Source organism: Quercus robur, chromosome 8 (genome assembly GCF_932294415.1).
Source record: "Quercus robur chromosome 8, dhQueRobu3.1, whole genome shotgun sequence".
NCBI classification, from domain to species: Eukaryota; Viridiplantae; Streptophyta; class Magnoliopsida; order Fagales; family Fagaceae; genus Quercus; species Quercus robur.
Genome location: NC_065541.1, coordinates 67,095,418 through 67,114,231, shown reverse-complemented (window position 1 = coordinate 67,114,231; position 18,814 = coordinate 67,095,418). Strand labels below are relative to the sequence as shown.

General features: G+C 36.5%; 2 long non-coding RNA genes across 2 annotated transcripts; one reads left to right on the top strand and one right to left on the bottom strand.

The window, feature by feature from the left end:
* Positions 1–9,229: 9,229 nt before the first annotated feature.
* Positions 9,230–12,864, bottom strand: LOC126697847 (uncharacterized). Its single transcript, XR_007646270.1, has 2 exons — positions 12,501–12,864; positions 9,230–9,292 (listed from the first exon to the last, which is right to left on the bottom strand). It is a non-coding gene; the product is annotated as an uncharacterized LOC126697847 (long non-coding RNA).
* LOC126697846 (uncharacterized) lies at positions 9,281–13,063 on the top strand. The gene is made up of 2 exons (XR_007646269.1): positions 9,281–9,792; positions 13,002–13,063. It is a non-coding gene; the product is annotated as an uncharacterized LOC126697846 (long non-coding RNA).
* Positions 13,064–18,814: the final 5,751 nt, after the last annotated feature.

The following is an 18,814-nucleotide window of genomic DNA, read 5'->3' as shown; positions in this document are numbered from 1 at the left end:
ATCATTTGAAAATTACAACACAATTTTTGACAGGGGGTGCCAAGAAATTCCAGTTGGGCCTTCCAAGTACATTCCATTTTCTACATTGTCATTGTTGAATGTTTTCGGCCTCGATCACCATGTGTTACCAACCACACATTTCCTTGTGTAAAGTATATCATTAGAAAATATATTGTTATATTCTTTTGATCCAATTCTAATGATCCAAGTTAAGTCAGAAAGAGATTATATAAAGAAAAGAAATAATCGTGTTTATATTTCTATTTTCTATTTATTACTTTAGGAAAGGAATTATTCGAAATTAAGCCTATCTAAGTAATTCTTCTAGTCTGTGGCCACTTGATGAATTCAGCAACAACCAAACTCTACAAGCAACCACTAGATAGGTTGAAGGTCCCTCGATCTGACCCAAAATACAAATAAAAAGAAACACGCACAATATTGAGAGAGGGTGGTAAAACAGAAAAAAGAATTACTTCAAATATAAAAGATGGAAGAGGAAGAAGAATAAATAACCCTTTTAATTCACTTTCATGTAAATTATATCTATTTTATATAGGGATGACAAAACATCGCTATCCTACTTTTTTATCTCATGTATATTTTTTTTCTATCACAAAAAGAGGGTGGACACGTCACGATCCAAGTGCATGCTAGCATGTGTGTTTCATGTTACATCCCAGGTGCATGCATGTAACACACATATATTAATATCCATATATTTATTAGTATTCTCACCGTCACTCATTCCATCTCATTAGTTTTAGTTTTAGTTTTATATATATATATTTGATCTCATTAGTTTTTAATGATGTAGCATTATTTTACATCTTTTAATTCCATTAAGCACATATAATATTAACATTTTTTTCACTTCATCATTATTTTTTTTAGTTTTTATTTTTTTTATAAATCAGTTAAAAAGATAATTATGATGATTTTTTTATCAGCATAAAATAAATTAACGTCAACAATTTTGGATTAAATTATGTTTAGTGTTATCTAAACAAAAAATAATATAATAACATTGCATCTTTTTACAATTGTTTCACATACACACACATATATATATATATATAGAGAGAGAGAGAGAGATTTGAACATTAGACATTTCAATTGAAAACATTAAGAGGAATTAGTTGACATTAACACCGTTAACTATTGTCCATTAACTTCCTAAAAAAAAATATTAACCCAAGAGAGGTCAAATTAAAAAAATTAATTTTAAAGTTCATTTTAATTTCAAAGTTCAATAAGTTAATTATAAATTATGAATTTGAGGAAACAAAATGGCAATAATCCAAAAGTTCACGAACTTAAATAATTGAAAACTTAAAAATTTTAAAAAGCAAAATGGCAACAATACAAAAATAATATATCTTAGCTGATAAACCATTAGTATTTAAAAGGAAAATGGAGGGATTCTAACTAATTTTTTTTTTTTTTTTTTAACTAATTTCTAATACACAAGATGTGTTGTTACTTGTTAGATTAGATAGTTTGTGTGATGAACTTAGTTAACGTAACGTGAGCAAGAAGTCATTTCCACACCGCGTACTAAAACAAACAATAGTAGTTTCGTTTCATTGATCTTTGGAAGTCCAAATTCAAATACGAAAAATATGGAGTTGGCAATGTAAAATGGTCAAACCCGTTACGTGTTGCCCAAATCAGCTCATGTCAGCTGCCCCTCTTCCCACGCTCAATTCCACCTTTTACAAGACACCGCCTCCCTCACAACAGTGGTTCGTGTACCCCACCAAGCCAACAAAGTTTCATCAATATTGTTTTAAAAATTTTGACTTTTGATTTCTTCTTTCTCGTAGTTGAATGTCAAAGTTATCTTTGGGGGAAAAAATCTAAGTAAGACTCTGCCTTGTTTTTTTGATGGGACTCAAATCTTGACTAACAAAATTTATATTTTAGTACTTAAATAAGATTTGACTTGGTTTGTTTATTTCATAAACTTTCCTTCATTCTCAATAAAAATTCAGTTGATTTGCTCTATTTTTTTTTTAAGTGTTTCAAATTAGTTTTGTAATTCCACTTTAATTTTGTGTCGAGTGTCTCAACAATTGAGATTTAAGTAAGGATAAAATTTAATTACAAAATTGGTTGTAGCGTAAGGCTACAACTTTACTCAATATTATTAACATTACTACATATTTTGAAAATTTAACCATTGAATTGCATATTCTTTATGTGCTTAATACGTAGGTCAAATTTTGTGTCAATCGGATATTATTTACTATATAATTTATAATATTATATTTTATACATAATTTTGAATTATAAAAACTTGCAATTTAAACAATTTATTGATGACATAGCTATTGATATTTAATTTTCTTGAAATTTTGCAAGTATAGAGGATATAAAATGAAAATGTAATCCAATTGTGGATTTGTTAAAATTCACCTCCAATAAAAAAATATTGAGTAAGATTGTTGCCTTAGGTTACAACCAATTTTGTAGTTAAATTTTGTTCTTTAAATAATAGTTTAGTGATAATAACATTTTTTAAGGAGCCTCATGTCTATGATTCAAACTCCACCAGTTCACCTCTCCTTCCCCACTATTAATCTATTGAACAAAATGTCTAAATGAATTTATCATTAGCTCAAATATAAATTTCAATGAATTTAACCAAAACAAGACAATGGAGTCATTAATTAATCATTTTATCTTAAAAAAAAAAAAGTGTGATGAATGCTAAAATAAAATTTGACTTGATTTATTTTTCCTCATATATATAGTTGAAAGTCAGTGTGGGTATAATAAGATCAAATAGATTGGGCATTACAAGCACTATAGACATCATCAAGGTTGTTATGGAGCCCCTAATACCAGAAGATAAGCATAAGCAACTTGGAATGGAGAATTGGAGAAGAACCCAATTGTGCAGTTATTGCTAAAAGGCAAAAAGAGAGAATTGTGGATCATTGGCAATACCTCCCTCCAGGTATAATAAAATATAGGTGAAAAGCACATTTTAGTCCTTACATTTTCAAGCGATTCCCATTTTAGTCCTTATATTTTATTTTTACCGCTCTTAGTCTTTATCTTGAAAAACGCTTCCCGTTTTGGTCCCTGCTGTTACTCATTTAATAGAAATATCCTACGTGGCAAACGGTCCAACAGTAAATGCTAACGTGTATATTAAAATAATATTTTAAAAAGCCACATCAGATAAAAATAATATTAAAAAATGCCACGTCAGTAATTTAATTTTTGAAAAAAGCCACATCAGATAAAAATAATATAAAATTTTCTAACCTAATTATTTCAAAAAAAAAAAGAAAAGAAATTAGTTATTGTAAGGACACGATTTGTAACGACTCAACACGATACTGGGTTCGCACGTAAAAAGGCCCAAACAATATCATTTATAGAGCGTGGGTTTGAAAAGCTAGGCCTTGGTCACCAGACGGTGGATTTTTCGTGGTTTTCATACATAATTAAATCGTGTTCGCTTTAGGAGTTTTTCTCTAGGAGGCGGGTTGGGAGGCTCTTGAAACCTAAAATTTTATTAACTCTCACTCCCGATTTGTCATTCACGATGTATTTATCTCCCTTGACAGGCTCTCCAGGCCACCTATAGGATGGAGGAGGAGGTGAACAATCAGAGTAAGGCGGCCGAGAATGAACGCTCCAAGCGCTTACTGGCCGCGCAAACTCTTAAAGCTTCCGAGGACGACCTCGCCAAGGCCAAGACTGCCCTAACAGACGCTATCCGAGACAAGGATAGCGCCTCGACGAGTTTAGCCAACGCCCAAAAACAGGCCGATGATCAAACAAAACGTCTGCTAGAAACCGAGGATCAGTTGCAAATAGCTAAGGAGCTGATCAAGGATTTAAATAAAAGACTAGTCACAGCAGAGCATGACAAAGGTGTGGCGAAATATGCCCGTGATGAAGCCATAAGGGCCAAGCGGGAGGCCGAGTTTGCCAGAAATGAGGCTGAGGCTGCTAAGGAAACGGCCGAGGATGACGGTTACAACACGGGGGTAGCTGACAACCAAGCCTCCCTCAAAGCCCAGATTCCTGGAGTATGCAGGCTTTATTGCTCCCAGGTTTGGGAAGAGGCCTTGAAGTGAGCTGGGGTGGATGCCTCTTCCGATTTATGGAAAACGGAAAACATATTCTACCCTACAGCCATCCGTGAGGCCACCTCCACCAGCTCCATGACTGTGAGCGAACAACATGAGGAAGGGGTCACTCAGTCGGAAACCGTATAGGTCGGCGCCTCTCCTGGAGAGCCGCTCAAAGAGGGAGAGCTTCAGGAGGTGATTGAAGCATCTCAGCGTACGGATCCCGAGGTACCCAAAGAGGTTGCGGAGCCCGTGGTTGGCACTCAGATGCCTAATGCCGAAGAGCCAGCCATACCTGCCCAGCCCCTACAGGCAATTCCCCTTCCTATGGTCCCCCAAAGCACTGACGCCGATCCTACTCAGCCTTCCCCAAAAGGGACTGTCCTCCAGGGCACCGAAACTGTTCCTCCTTCCCAGGACGTGGCCGATGCAAAATTAAAGAAGTAGAAACCCCGGCTAGGCTTCATACTTGTTTTTAGTTTAACGATTAACTTGTTTCTTTTTCATTTTGAAAACTTTGCAATCTGCTAGTAGATTGAACCTGTTGAACACGTATATGAAATTCTTTTCTTCCTTTTTCCTTTTGGTTATTTGTTAGTTGCCCATGCCGATACTTACTATTATTTATGAATTTTGAACTAATCATTTTAACACGTATGAGTAGTTGTGCATGCGATATATTTAAAATCATGTTTCAGAACGTTAGCTTACCTGCACTTGTAGAGCCTTGAACTCATGTATGACCCTCATTCAATGGAGATATAGGCATCATTCGAGATGTCACGTGTAGTGTTAGGTCCTGCTTAGTATCCAGGTTTCTTTAAAGTAGTTGGTTCCCTATAGGTTTGAGTCCGAGGACCATACAATACCTTGGTTCTATCCAAAACTTGATTTTGATAAGTAGTTGGTTTCCCCATAGGTTTGAGTCCGAGGACCATGCAATACCTTGGTTCTGTCCAAAACTTGATTTTGATAAGTAGTTGGTTTCCCCATAGGTTTGAGTCCGAGGACCATGCAATACCTTGGTTCTGTCCAAAACTTTGATTTTGATAAGTAGTTGGTTTCCCCATAGGTTTGAGTCCGAGGACCATGCAATACCTTGGTTCTGTCCAAAACTTGATTTTTAAGTAGTTAGTTTCCCCATAGGTTTGAGTCCGAGGACCATACAATACCTTGGTTCTGTCCAAAACTTTGATTTTGATAAGTAGTTGGTTTTCCCATAGGTTTGAGTCCGAGGACCATGCAATACCTTGGTTCTATCCAAAACTTGATTTTTAAGTAGTTGGTTTCCCCATAGGTTTGAGTCCGAGGACCATGCGATACCTTGATTCCGTCCAAGACTTGATTTTGATAAGTAGTTGGTTTCCCCATAAGTTTGAGTTCGAGGACCATGCGATACCTTGGTTCTGTCCAAAACTTTGATTTTGATAAGTAGTTGGTTTCCCCATAGGTTTGAGTCCGAGGACCATGCAATACCTTAGTTCTGCCCAAAACTTTGATTTTGATAAGTAGTTGGTTTCCCCATAGGTTTAAGTCCGAGGACCATGCAATACCTTGGTTCTGTCCAAAACTTTGATTTTGATAAGTTGGCGGAATTATCCCCTCGGCTATGGTGTGGGACCTTGGTTTAAGGGGATTAGCTCCTCGGCCAAGCCCCTATAACCATCCGTGCTGCTGACGCTACAAAGCGCAGCCCCTAGTGAAGAAACGTAGCCCCTAGTGAGACTTTACTCTAAAACACTATATCCGGCTATTGAAAAATGATGTGAAGGATTGTATCAACCCACCACCAGTGCCAAGACACAAGCCTTTCCCATAGACGGCACCAATTGTAAGGACACGATTTGTAACGACCCAACACGATATTGGGTTCACACATAAAAAGGCCCAAACAATATCATTTGTAGAGCGTGGGTTTGAAAAGCTAGGCCTTGGTCACCAGATGGTGGATTTTTCGTGGTGTTCATACATAATTAAATCGTGTTCGCTCTAGGAGTTTTTCTCCAGAAGGTGGGCTGGGAGGCTCTGGTTCTTGGCCATTTTTCCCAGCCTCTTTTTTTGTGCATTAACCTTCACATTATATAGCCCTCCTTGGTTGATCTTAGCCCTCCACTTGTTGGTCAGGCAAGTGTCTACTTCTGTACCTGTCCCATCAGCTGTCCCTCCTTACTTTTTGTTAGTTGCGATGATCGAAGTTGCCTTGTCCAGGCGTCTTTTCTCATTAACATGGTCAGGACGCTGGCGGGTGCATTTAATGCGAAGAGGACGTATTTACCCTGAACCAGTTTTGCACCGTACCCTTACGTGGGTCTCATTCTACTCGCATCTCCTTCAGGGGGCTTTTTGGGGGTGGCCTTCATCAAGGCGTTGCTCTTCCCCCTGAAGTCCTGGAGTGCCGAGGACAGGGTCGTCCTCGGCTGTTCCCCTCGACACTTCGGCCTTTCCCCATTCGTCTTCGGCACACACCCTCCTCGGCATGGGCCCCGAGCCCTAATAGAGCGTGGGCTGGATCATAAGTTCCCTGGCCCCACAGTTATATTAATTTTTTTTCCTTTTTTTTGGAAGAACATGAAGAACGTGTTCTTCATTTTTCTTCCCCAACTAAGCTTGCCCAGAAAATTAAAATTAAAATTTACTTTTCTTTTCTTGCATTTTCTTAGCAACCAAAACCATAAAATCACTCAGATTTACAAAATAAAAAGAGATGCCCATAAAAATTTACAAAACACAAACATTCAACAAGATTTTCTTATGCTTTGAAACCAAACACAAAAAACACAAAACTCAAACCTAGATTTTCGGCCTCCATGCACAACTAAACCCAGCGAAGCCTAAATAAGATCTTAGAGAAAGCGTACACCTGATTCCACTCTGGATTCGAAATCTTCTCCAAATGAGTAGTTGATTTGGATTCAAACAACATACACCACAAACCCATAAATCAAACCACCCACTGCCGAACAATTCAAACCCAAACCCAATACCTAACTCACCAAACACCTAAACAAAAAATCACCAAACACCCAAACAAAACCCAAAGGCACGACCACCACCACTTTGAACAGAACCCAGCCACCACCAAAACCCAGCTACCAACGAAACCCAACTACCAAAAAGACCATCACGAAACCCAGCCACTAAACAAACCCAGCAAGCACCGAAGCCCACCACCAAATGGATCCAGTAAGCACCGAAACCCACCACCAAATGGATCCAGCAAACACCGAAAAAAAACCCACCACCAAAGCCGGCCACCGATTCAACTCCACAACTGAAACCCACCACCGAAACACCACCACTAAAACCCAACAACCACCGATTCGATCCAACCAAAACTTAGTCAGATGAAAAGAGATAGATGAGTGAAATATGCTGTGAATAGAGAAAAAGGAATGGGAAACGTAGAAGAGAGATATAGAGGGAGAGATGGAGAACTGTGAATAGAGAAAGAGGAATGGGAAACATGCTCTTGGCATGTTCTTCATGTTCTTCCAAAAAAAAAGGATAAAAAAATTAATTTAACTAATTTCTTTTCTTTTTTTTTTTAAAATAATTAGGTTAGAAATTTTTATATTATTTTTATCTGATGTGGCTTTTTTCAAAAATTAAATTACTGACATGGCATTTTTTAATATTATTTATATCTGACGTGGCATTTTTTAATATTATTTTTATCTGACGTGGCTTTTTTTTAATATTATTTTAATAGATACGTCAGCATTTACTGTTGGACCGTTTGCCACGTAGAATATTTCTGTTAAATGAGTAACAGCAGGGACCAAAACAGGAAGCGTTTTTCAGGATGGAGACTAAAAGCAGTAAAAATAAAATGTAGGGACTAAAATAGGAATCGCCTAAAAATGTAGGGACTAAAATGTACTTTTCGCCTAAAATATAATGTTGATGCTACTGTTAATCCCTCAAGCACCACCATTGTAGTTGTGGTATCCTAGAATAGTAATTTTCAATACATTTAAAGTTATTTCAAACGTATCTATATAAAATACTTTAAAATATAATTTTATCTATCTATAGAATAAAGACGTAAAAAAAAAAAAAAAGTGTCTCAATGTTTTAAAATTATTACAAACTCAGTTCATATAATTTTAATACATTTAAAATTAATTCAAAGATAAACTGATCATTTACTGAAATATAAATTTCAATGACAAATATAAAATATTTTCAAGAAAGTGATTTTCCATTCTTAATGATATTTGACTTGATTTATTTTTTTCTCATATAGTTGAAAGCCAAGGTTATGTGAGGGAGAAATCTAGGAATACAAATAAGGCCTAACTTCACTTGGGTTATTATTATTGTTCAAATCTTGAATAAGCAAACGTTTCAAAAAAAAAATTGTTGATAAAGCAAAATTTACATTAGTTCTTAAATAAGTGTTGACTTGATTTGTTTATTTCATAAACTTTGGCTCATCTACGCGTTGAAGCTCAACTACTCGATAAAAATTAAGTTAATTCGCCCTTATTTTATTTTATAGTAATAAAAATTGTTGGACCTGATTATTTATTTATTTATTTATATCTCCCTTTTAATTAAAAGCTTCATTTTATGATTAAAATCGAGGAAAATTATTAGGTACTCCGAAATATCATAAATGCGTACTCCCTTATATCACAGGGTTTCATCATGAATTTAATTAGTAAAACTCACCATTCATATGAGATGAAGAAATACACATTTATGATATTCTGAAAATACACAATAATTTTTCTAAAATAAAAAATACATGAGATTGGTTTAATAATTTTTAAGGTCTATAGTCTAACAACGTATAGAGTACGATGTAAGAACAAAGAATTACGAGAAGTCTTCGGCCCAAGCACAAGCTTGTGATAGAATAGAAGTCAAGAGTAAATTGGCTAATTCCCTGGTAATTGAAATTGAGAGTCATAAGTGCGTGTGACGCTAACGCGTGAGTCATGGCTAAATGTCCTATGACTTTATTTTTAGCCGTCGACCATGTCAACGTAGTGACGTACCTCCCATAAAAAAAAAAAACAAAACGTAGTGACGTACCCAACCCAACCCTTTTGCTCGCATCCTTTATAAAAACCCACGTAAACCTCCTCAAATTTCAAACACAACACAAATACAAATTTTTTTCATCCCTCTCCTCCCAATTCATCAAAGAATTCCACCAAAGCGTTCATACTAGATCTCTCTCAAAATGGCAAAATCTTGCTATCTTACACCAATACTAGTCTTCTTCTTCATATCTCTCATCGTATCTTTCCCATCTTCTTCTTCAGCTAGGCCCTTGAACAAGCCACTGAACCTTGCAGCCAATGAACCACTTTTGGAGCTTGAACTTCCTCAAGAAAACGTGGTTGTTGTGGCCTACTCTTTGGACAAAGATTCACACCATGCTTTACCATGTGACATGGAACCCAGCAAGCCCAGCAAACTAGCCTTCCCTTATAAGGCTCCAAGACTTTCCGGGAAATATGGACCATTGCTTTTTAGTGCTCTTCCCAGGGAGGTAAAGACTCCACCATCTGGAACGAGCCCAGGTAATAATTAAACGACGATAACAACTAGAGAACTACACAGACTTCTGCTGCCGGAGCTCAATATCATCAAGAATAACATTGGCCTGTATTTATATACTCGATAGTTAATTACATATATAGATAATTTTTTTTTTTCTAGGATGTTAAAATAGTTATTACACATACAGGTTATACAATGTTTTAGATTTTCTTTATTATTTCATTAATAGAATATGGTTTATTTTCTTTATTTTATTAAAATGTATACCGTGACCATCTCTGTTATGTTTGTCAAATTGGCAATATAAAAAGCTTGTTTCTTCCTTATACAATAAATATGGAATTTACTTGTAATGGGATGGATGATACATATATTCTAAAAATATAAAATATCCTCTTTACACATGGTAGCTTCCAATTATTCACATTCATAGAAACTTTTATAAAGATAGTTGTTCTTAACTCATTTCGAGGTGATTGGTGATCTTTGGGATCATTTCTGCAAATCAATTCAAATAAAACATTGTCCAGGACTCCAAACCATCAATTAATATAAATCAATCAATATCAATTAATCAATATATATATATATATATATAAAAGCAGAGATCTCATGTGGAAAAGCCTGAAGTTCTACTAAGTGGCACATTGTATAACATCCTTCTCATTTAGGCTTCCATCTCATCTAAATTTAGCATTTATGTTAACCTATTAAGTACTGGCAAATGCATTTATTTCAATGTATTAATAAAATTCAAAGAATTTGTATATATTTATAACTTTACATACTTTGAATTGATACGGATGGATTTAAAAAGTCACAGGAAATGTAATAATAAAATTCAAAGAATTTGCATACATTTAAAACTTTATATGCTTTGAATTGATACGGATGTATCTAAAAAGTCATGGAAAATGTAGGAATCAAAAAAACTTTTCAATTTTCTACATAAGACTAACTTCAATGCAAAATTGCAAGAGTTGAATTCAATGAATAGGGCAAATATTATTTGTCTCTAGATCGATCGATCAATCAATATATATATATAAGCAGAGACCTCATGTGGGAAAGTATAATGTTCTGCTAAGTGGTACATTGTATGACATCCTTCTCATTTAAGCTTCCACCTCATCTAAATTTAGCATTTATGTCAAACTATTAAGTAATGATAAATGCATTTATTTCAATATATTAATAAAATTCAAAGAATTTGTATACATTTATAACTTTACATACTTTAAATTGATATGGATGGATTTAAAAAGTCATGGGAAATATAAGAATAAAATTCAAAGAATTTGTATACATTTATAACTTGTTTTGAATTGATACAGATTGATCTAAAAAGTCATGGAAAATGTAGGAATAAAAAAAAAAAAAAATCAATTTTCTACATAGGACTAACTTCAATGCAGAATTGCAAAAGGCGAATTCAATGAATTGCGCAAATATTATTTTTCTCCACATTTGTCCAATATAAATCTTCATTTCCATTGGACTTAATAAACTTTCATAATTTTCTCACAATATCTTTGTTTTTCTTTTTGAGAGGTATGTTAATCTTCAAAATATTACATTCATCTTAAATATTTTGTTTAAATTTTATGTATATGGTTTTACTTATGTAGCATTGTAATTTATTTAGGCTTATTTTTTCATATTATGTGCCAATTTATATTTTTGGTTTTTTGTATAATGCGTATACCCGATAAGGATATATTTTTTGGCTACTTTTAGTTCAATTAAAATTTGGAGATTAAATTATGATATTATTGCATCACTATGACATTATTTTTTCTATTATTGTTTCATGAAATTTTAGAAGTTTTTATAGCTAATTGATATATAAAACATAAATAATACCAAAAAAAAAAAAAAAAACACTTAGGAACCAACAGGTTTGTAAGAGATAATTTCACTATGATATGGTGACATTTCTTAGTTGCATGAATTAGAGGAATTTTCCCTCCATTGTATTTAGTTTGAATTTAGTTTTAGTAGAAACCCTCATAGATTAAGTGTGACTAACAACAATAGTATTCGTGAAATCAATAGGTCATAAATAATTTCTTACAAAATTTATCAAAATGCACTATGCATCGTGCGGGATATCAGCTAGTTATTTTTTTAAACACCAGATTATTTTAGTGCCTTGTCTTTTAGCAGCTGGTTGAGTCCATTGGCTTTTAAAGTTCTGGTCCTGCTCATTTTCACGGGTACCTTGAGGCGAATTGGCAAAAAGGCTATTAGTTTCACTGGTTCTTCAACCAAAGGTTCGCTCCTATTGATAAAGCAAAATTTACATTAGTACTTAAATAAGAGTTGACTTGATTTGTTTATTTCATAAACTTTTGCTCATCTATGCGTTGAAGCTCAACTACTCAATAAAAATTAAGTTAATTCACTCTAATTTTATAGTAATAAAAATTCTTGGACCTGATTAATTATTTATTTATATCTCCCTTTTAATTGAAAGCTTCATTTTATGATTAAAATCGAAAATACATGAGATTGGTATAATAATTTTTTACGGTCTAGTCTAACAACATATAGAGTACGATGTACGAACAAAGAAATACGAGAAGTCTTCGGCCCCAAGCACAAGCTTGTGATAGAAGTCAAGAGTAAATTGGCTAATTTCCAAGTAATTGAAATTGAGAGTGCGTGAGTCATGGCTAATTGCCCTATGACTGTCTTTCTTTTAGCCTTCGACCATGTCAACGTGGTGACGTACCCAACCCAACCCTTTTGCTCGCATCCTTTATAAAAACCCACATAAACCTCCTCAAATTTCAACCACAGCACAAATACAAATTTTTTTCATCCCTCTCCTCCCAATTCATCAAAGAATTCCACCAAAGCGTTCATACCAGATCTCTCTCAAAATGGCAAAACCTTGCTGCTATCTTACACCAATACTAGTCTTCTTCTTCATGTCTCTCATCGTATCTTTCCCATCTTCTTCTTCAGCTAGGCCCTTGAACAAGCCACTGAACCTTGCAGCCAATGAACCACTTTTGGAGCTTGAGCTTCCTCAAGAAAACGTGGTTGTTGTGGCCTACTCTTTGGACAAAGATTCACACCATGCTTTGCCATGTGACATGGAACCCAGCAAGCCCAGCAAACTAGGCTTCCCTTATAAGGCTCCAAGACTTTCCGGGAAATATGGACCATTGCTTCTTAGTGTTCTTCCCACGGCGGTAAAGACTCCACCAGCTGGAACGAGCCCAGGTATACACGACAATAAAAACTAGAGAACTACACAGACTTCTGCTGCTGGAGCTCAATATCGTCAAGAATAATATTGGCTTGTATTTATATACTCCATAGTTAATTACATATATAGATAAAAAAAAAATTTCTTGGGATGATGTAAAATACTTATTACACATACAGGTTCTACAATGTTTTAGATTTTCTTTATTATTTCATTAATAGAATATGGTTTATTTTCTTTATTTTATTAAAATGTATACCATGACCATCTCTGTTTTGTTTGTCAAATAGGCAATATAAAAAGCTTGTTTCTTCCTTATGCAATAGTCTCACATAAATATGGAATTAACTTGTAATGGGATGGATGATACATATATTCGAAATATAAAATATCCTCTTTACACATGGTAGCTTCCAATTATTCACATTCATGGAAACTTTTACAAAGACAGTTGTTCTTAACTCATTTCGAGGTGATTGATGATCTTTGGGATCATTTCTGCAAATCAATTTAAATAAAACTTTTTCCAAGACTCCAAACCATTATTTTTTTAAATACCAGATTATTTTAGTGCCTTGCCTTTTCGCAGCTGGTTGAGTCCATTGACTTTCAAAGTTCTGGTCCTGCTCATTTTTCACGGGTCCCTTGAGGCGAGTTGGCAAAAAGGCAATTAGATTCGCTGGTTCTTCAACCAAAGGTTCGCTCCTATTGAAGAACATCAGAATTCTTCAAACTTTGTTCTTCACTTGGTTCAAAAAGACAAAAATCCTCCAACTGCTTTGATAAAAGGTCAATAACCAAAAAGCTCTTATGACTTGCTACATGCATGTATTGTGAAAATCGAGTGACAGTTTCATTCCCAGGTTTTGCTTTCACACCAGAGAATAGACTCGGCCGCCTGCTCTGACCAAAACATTGTTCCAATTGACGTCAATTCTTTCCACTTTCTCATTACCATTTACCATATCATGGGCATATTTTGAATTAACAAATAAATTCTCACCTAATCATTCCAGTGATCCCAATAAAATTAAAATTCATTTTGAGATAAGAATAATAGCTATGCCCAATATTGCTATTGCAAATGGAGGGGCTAGAACTTGGCAACCTCACAACTAAATTTGAGCCCATCTGGCCTAATATAGGGAGCCATCTAGCAGGTTTTAGAACCGGACCCTTACTCCGGTCCTCGAGTTAAGGATCTAGGTCAAACAGGAATTAAGTTCGGTAATAGAATGTACATAACATTATAACATTAGTGCAGTATCGGAGTAGGAGGCACTGGACCAACATGACATCATGGCAACGAGTTTAGTGTACTTGATCATTAGACCCAATTTGTGCCCTATCGGAGTAGTCTATACAATACTAAGTCTCGATAGCTGTCTAGACTGATCAATCTTTCTATTCTTGACAATAAGCCAAACTCCTCTAAAACTTAACCCAACATCCAAGAAAATTGTACGTTTTTAGACCCCTTAAAATACAAGTTGTTTAACCTAATTATTTAGCCAAATGATTACTTAGATAAATTATTCAGATCTAGGTTAACACAAGTAAATCATATCATGTAAATAATACGAAAAAGTAAATAACACAACGATATGATAACCCAGGAAAACCAAACTGGTAAAAAACCTGGGAAGGATTTAACCTAGTGTTGATGGCCATTTTGGAAGCCCAAGTGGAAAGGAGAAGCCCATCAACACGGACAGAAAAGAGTTGACAAATGGATAGGAAACTCATTAAACCCAAGCGGCAGGAATAATGAATCACAGGCCCATGAGATAAACAAATGGGTCTTGAGGTGTAAATGGGCTTAAAGGAGCCCAAAAAGAGAGGAAAAAAGCAAATCATGGGCAGTATATGATGTGAAAAAGTAAGAATGGGTCATGGTAAGCCCAAAGTAACGAAAGTAAAGAAAGTAAGGGGTTGATGGCAAGCCCATGAATCCCAAGGATAAAGAATAATGTAATTGGGCTAGGGAAGCCCAAAAATCTCAATAAAACCCATGGGAATGCAAAGTTAAAGAAAAAGACCGAGGAAGCCCAAGGAAAGCAAATGGGCCCGGGACGCCCAAGGGGAAAACAAATGGGACATAGGAGCCCACTAGTGATGTAATAAAAGAACCAATGGCCATACTAGGCCATTGGGAAAAGAATAAACGGCAGGCCCAAAAAGGCCCAACAGGATTGAGACAAACGACTTTGCAGCAGGAATGATAAAGTAGTATGACAGGAGATAGTAGCAGAAAAAAGAGTGGGCTAAAGAAAAGCAAAGCCCATCGTCAAGCAAGGCCCTGCCCCTAAATGGGTTAAGTCATAAAGAAAAGGGGAACCAGAAAATAGTCAAAGACGGACGGTAGATTGTGCAGGCCAACCACGGTAAACGCATGAGCGGCAGGCAGATTTTGGACATACATGGAAGAGAGGCACGTGCAAAGCCCAGACCTCAATAGCCTGTATCCAGCCAATACAGGACACGATGAGGTCATGGGTCAAAGGTAAGAGGGCATGGTTTGGTGGTGAGGAGAGGGGAAAAACCTATTTTGAGGTTCCTGCTAGGGCTCTTTTGGAGGAAGTGTCCTGCTGGGATGACATACCACCCAAAGGAGCAAAGCTGAGTTGGAACTACTAGGTACATGCCATAAGGGATAAGGAGAGAAAAGGCACCCACACCATAGCAGGAAAGGGTACCACGGCAGACAAACAAAAAAATAGTTTTCTTTTGTCTGGCAATGGGGAGTGGCACACAAACGGACCAATGGTGGTCGGTAGGTACACCCAGACTAGACAAAGGTGGTTAAGAGCTAACATAGTAAAATTCGGTCACGACAGGCACTATAAAGAGGCCCTTATCGTGTACAGGAAGAGGGGGGACAAATACCACAACATTAGAAATTTGAAAACCAAGAAATAGAAAACAAGTATTAAGAAAAAGATGTAGAAAGAAAAAAGATAAGAAAGGGGAACATTAGAAAAGAAGGAAAGAAAAAGATAGAGAGTTAGAGTGGCAAGCATGCACCAATAGGTTGATTCCCTCCCTCCCTCTCAAAGTCCTGCTCTTTGCCGAAAACAAAGGGTTCTTTTGTGCACCAACTATTCAGGTCCGCTTCCCTCAAAGTGATTAATTTCCACAGTAGGATCTCCCTAGGAGATTATTCACTTTGAGAAGAAATGTTCTTCCCTCTCTGGTTTTAGTCTTGCGGATCAGATTTAATCTGATTTCTTTCCTCTTTCAATCAACCCATATACTGTCCACTTGTTTCCCTTACTTTTCTTATAAAATAATTGTTGTTAAACTGTGAGTATCTTTTCTTAAGTATGGATTATCTATTTACTTTAATAAAGAAGTCAAAGTACTTTCTTTTATTTTATTATTATCATATCTGTCAGCCACAACTCATCTGAAATAGTTCTGCCCGTCGTAAGCGTACTCCTGGCAGACGAGGCATAGTTTTGCGCACAAGCCGGATCAAATTAAGTTGCAATTGGACCGGTCTCAACTCCCTTACTCAGAATATTTGGGCTCAGTATCGCAGGAGGCAGCCCAGCCCAATTTAACCAAAAAAAGGCCCATTACACCTAGCTATCCTCAAGGTAAAATAGATCCACTATGAAATAATTGAAGTTTATACAATAGCGACTTAGACCACTAACATCTTATCACTACCTCGAGTAGAAAACTTACTACCACGACCACATGACAGCTCCGAGTCCACAGACTACTTCTTTCTTTGATCCACAGCAACCACAAGTACTCTCACTTGTGTTTTTCTTTAAGCTTGTTAGGATATATGTGATTCAATGTTAGGAACATATGTCACTATTTTTTGTAATTAACTAAGCTTTTGACAAAATACACTTTACTTGTAATTGGGTAGATCTAGGATGAGTTTAATACTTCAAGGAATAAGGTTTCAAGTTCAAGTGTGTTGAGGTCTAAAAAATCACAACACCCAGGCCCAAAAAAATAACACAAGGGGCCATAGAAAGTGAACCTAAGAAAAGGTGGTAAGCCCAAAAGGCTTGAAGCTCAAAGCCATAAAAGGACAAGCCTTAAAGCTTATGACAAAAGAAGGAAGAAAAAAAAAAGAAAAAAGACCCAATCTGTCAAAGATAGGAAGATTGAAAAAAAAACCAGTGTAAAGAGCTGAGTCGGGGTCTCCAGAGGCTACCAAAGGCTCGGGATCCCCGAGACGTGTAACACAGCTAAGATAGGATTAAGACAGCTCAAAGGAAACGCCAAAAGAAACACAAGAAACGAAGGGTAAAAATGTCCTTTTCAGGCATCAGAGATGCAGAAAGAAAAGCAGAAAACTTAGAGTAACCACTCAAGATGCAAGGGAACGGTACCTCAAGAAACCAGAATGAGGAGTTATAAAAAAAGGAAGTAGTAGCAAAGACCTTCGAACCAGCAGAGATGGATTCCGCTCACTTGGGAAAAATGACAAAGAGGAACGACAACTAAAAGCTAAATCATAAGGGGTAAGAGGTTTTAAGGAACGTGAAATTAGGAACAAGCGCACTCCGGAATGGAAAGTCAGCTATGGGCTTTCAAAGAAACAGCACCAAAAGGAGGAAAATATGAGAAACAAGGAAAGGCTCAACCTTCTGGGTGATGGACAAAAAACGGGCTCTGGTACCCAGGGAGCAAAACGGGGAATCAATAGTTCCCCGGGACCCTAGAATGACATTATAAAAAGGGGGAAAGCAACCGGCAAAAGGGAGTAATTTTTAAGCGAACAATAAAAAATCTCGACAAGAAACCATTAAGAGAACTCTATCAAATTTAAGGGAAAACGGTGAAATATCTCCCGGTATCTCAGAAACAACCACTATAACACATATTTGGATTCAAAAGGGTTCAAATTTTACAAGTCTTAGAGGCCTGAATAGCCATCAAAGTCTATAATTTTTGAGCTTATTTGAACCTCGTATCACGTCTTAGTGAACGCATTGTAACCATAATTAAGGAAAAACTAATGAAGTATTTCTTATTAATTTGAGGATCCCTAACAATTGTTTTCTAAATTTCCTGATTACTTTGCACTCCTTTGCTGTTTTCATTGTTGTTCAATACAAATATTCTCATTTTGCTAGCTTATGTGTATTGTAGGAAACATGCCATGTGTGCCACTTGGTTCTTAAACAGCCCCTTAACTGCGTGAACCAAGCCCAGTCCACTAAATTACAACTATTTGGCCCAGGATCCTTGGGCCAGTGTGCTTAAGAAAAAAGCATTCTCATATTTTGGCGACTCCACTGAGGACTGGGTAAAGAAGAGGGAATAAGCAATCCCTTCGCAGAGCATGCCTCCAAGACAAAGGAACAACAAAGGTACTAATATGCCACCCACGGCCTCTGCGCCCGTGGGAGTAAATGAAGTAGCTTCCAGACAGAGGGGCAAGGTGCCTCTGATGGAGTAGGAGGTCATGTCAGAACAAAGGCACGCAAGGCAGAAGCCAGACCCCATGGCTCGAACGACAGCGATGTTAAAGGATTTGGAGCAAGAAGTTCGCCTTCTCAAAGAAGGCAAGACACAGGAAATTAGAGACAATGTTCCCCCCGTGGGCAACCAAGACAGAACCCAACCAAAAGGAGGGTCAGTAGTGGGAGGGAGAGCCAAGCCCTAGTACCTAACGCTGGCAGTTATCAATTCCCTCCTAGAGCAAGAAAGGGAAAAACTTTCGGGGATCCCCAAGCAATTCTCTCTAGATCCTCCATTTCCACCAGAACTCTTTGGCAAGCCATACCCCAAAGGGTATGAACCCCCAAAGTTCCATACTTTCAATGGAAGAAATGGAAGTGTCGTGGAACACGTGAATAAGTTCATTCACACTATGAGCCCCTACGCAAGAGACCGAGAATTGTGTCTAAGAGAATTTGCTAAATCTTTAGTGGACAGAGCATATACTTGGTACACCACGCTAAGACCTAGGTCCATTATAACCTGGGATGAAATGATGGAGAGATTTTGTGTGAAGTATTAC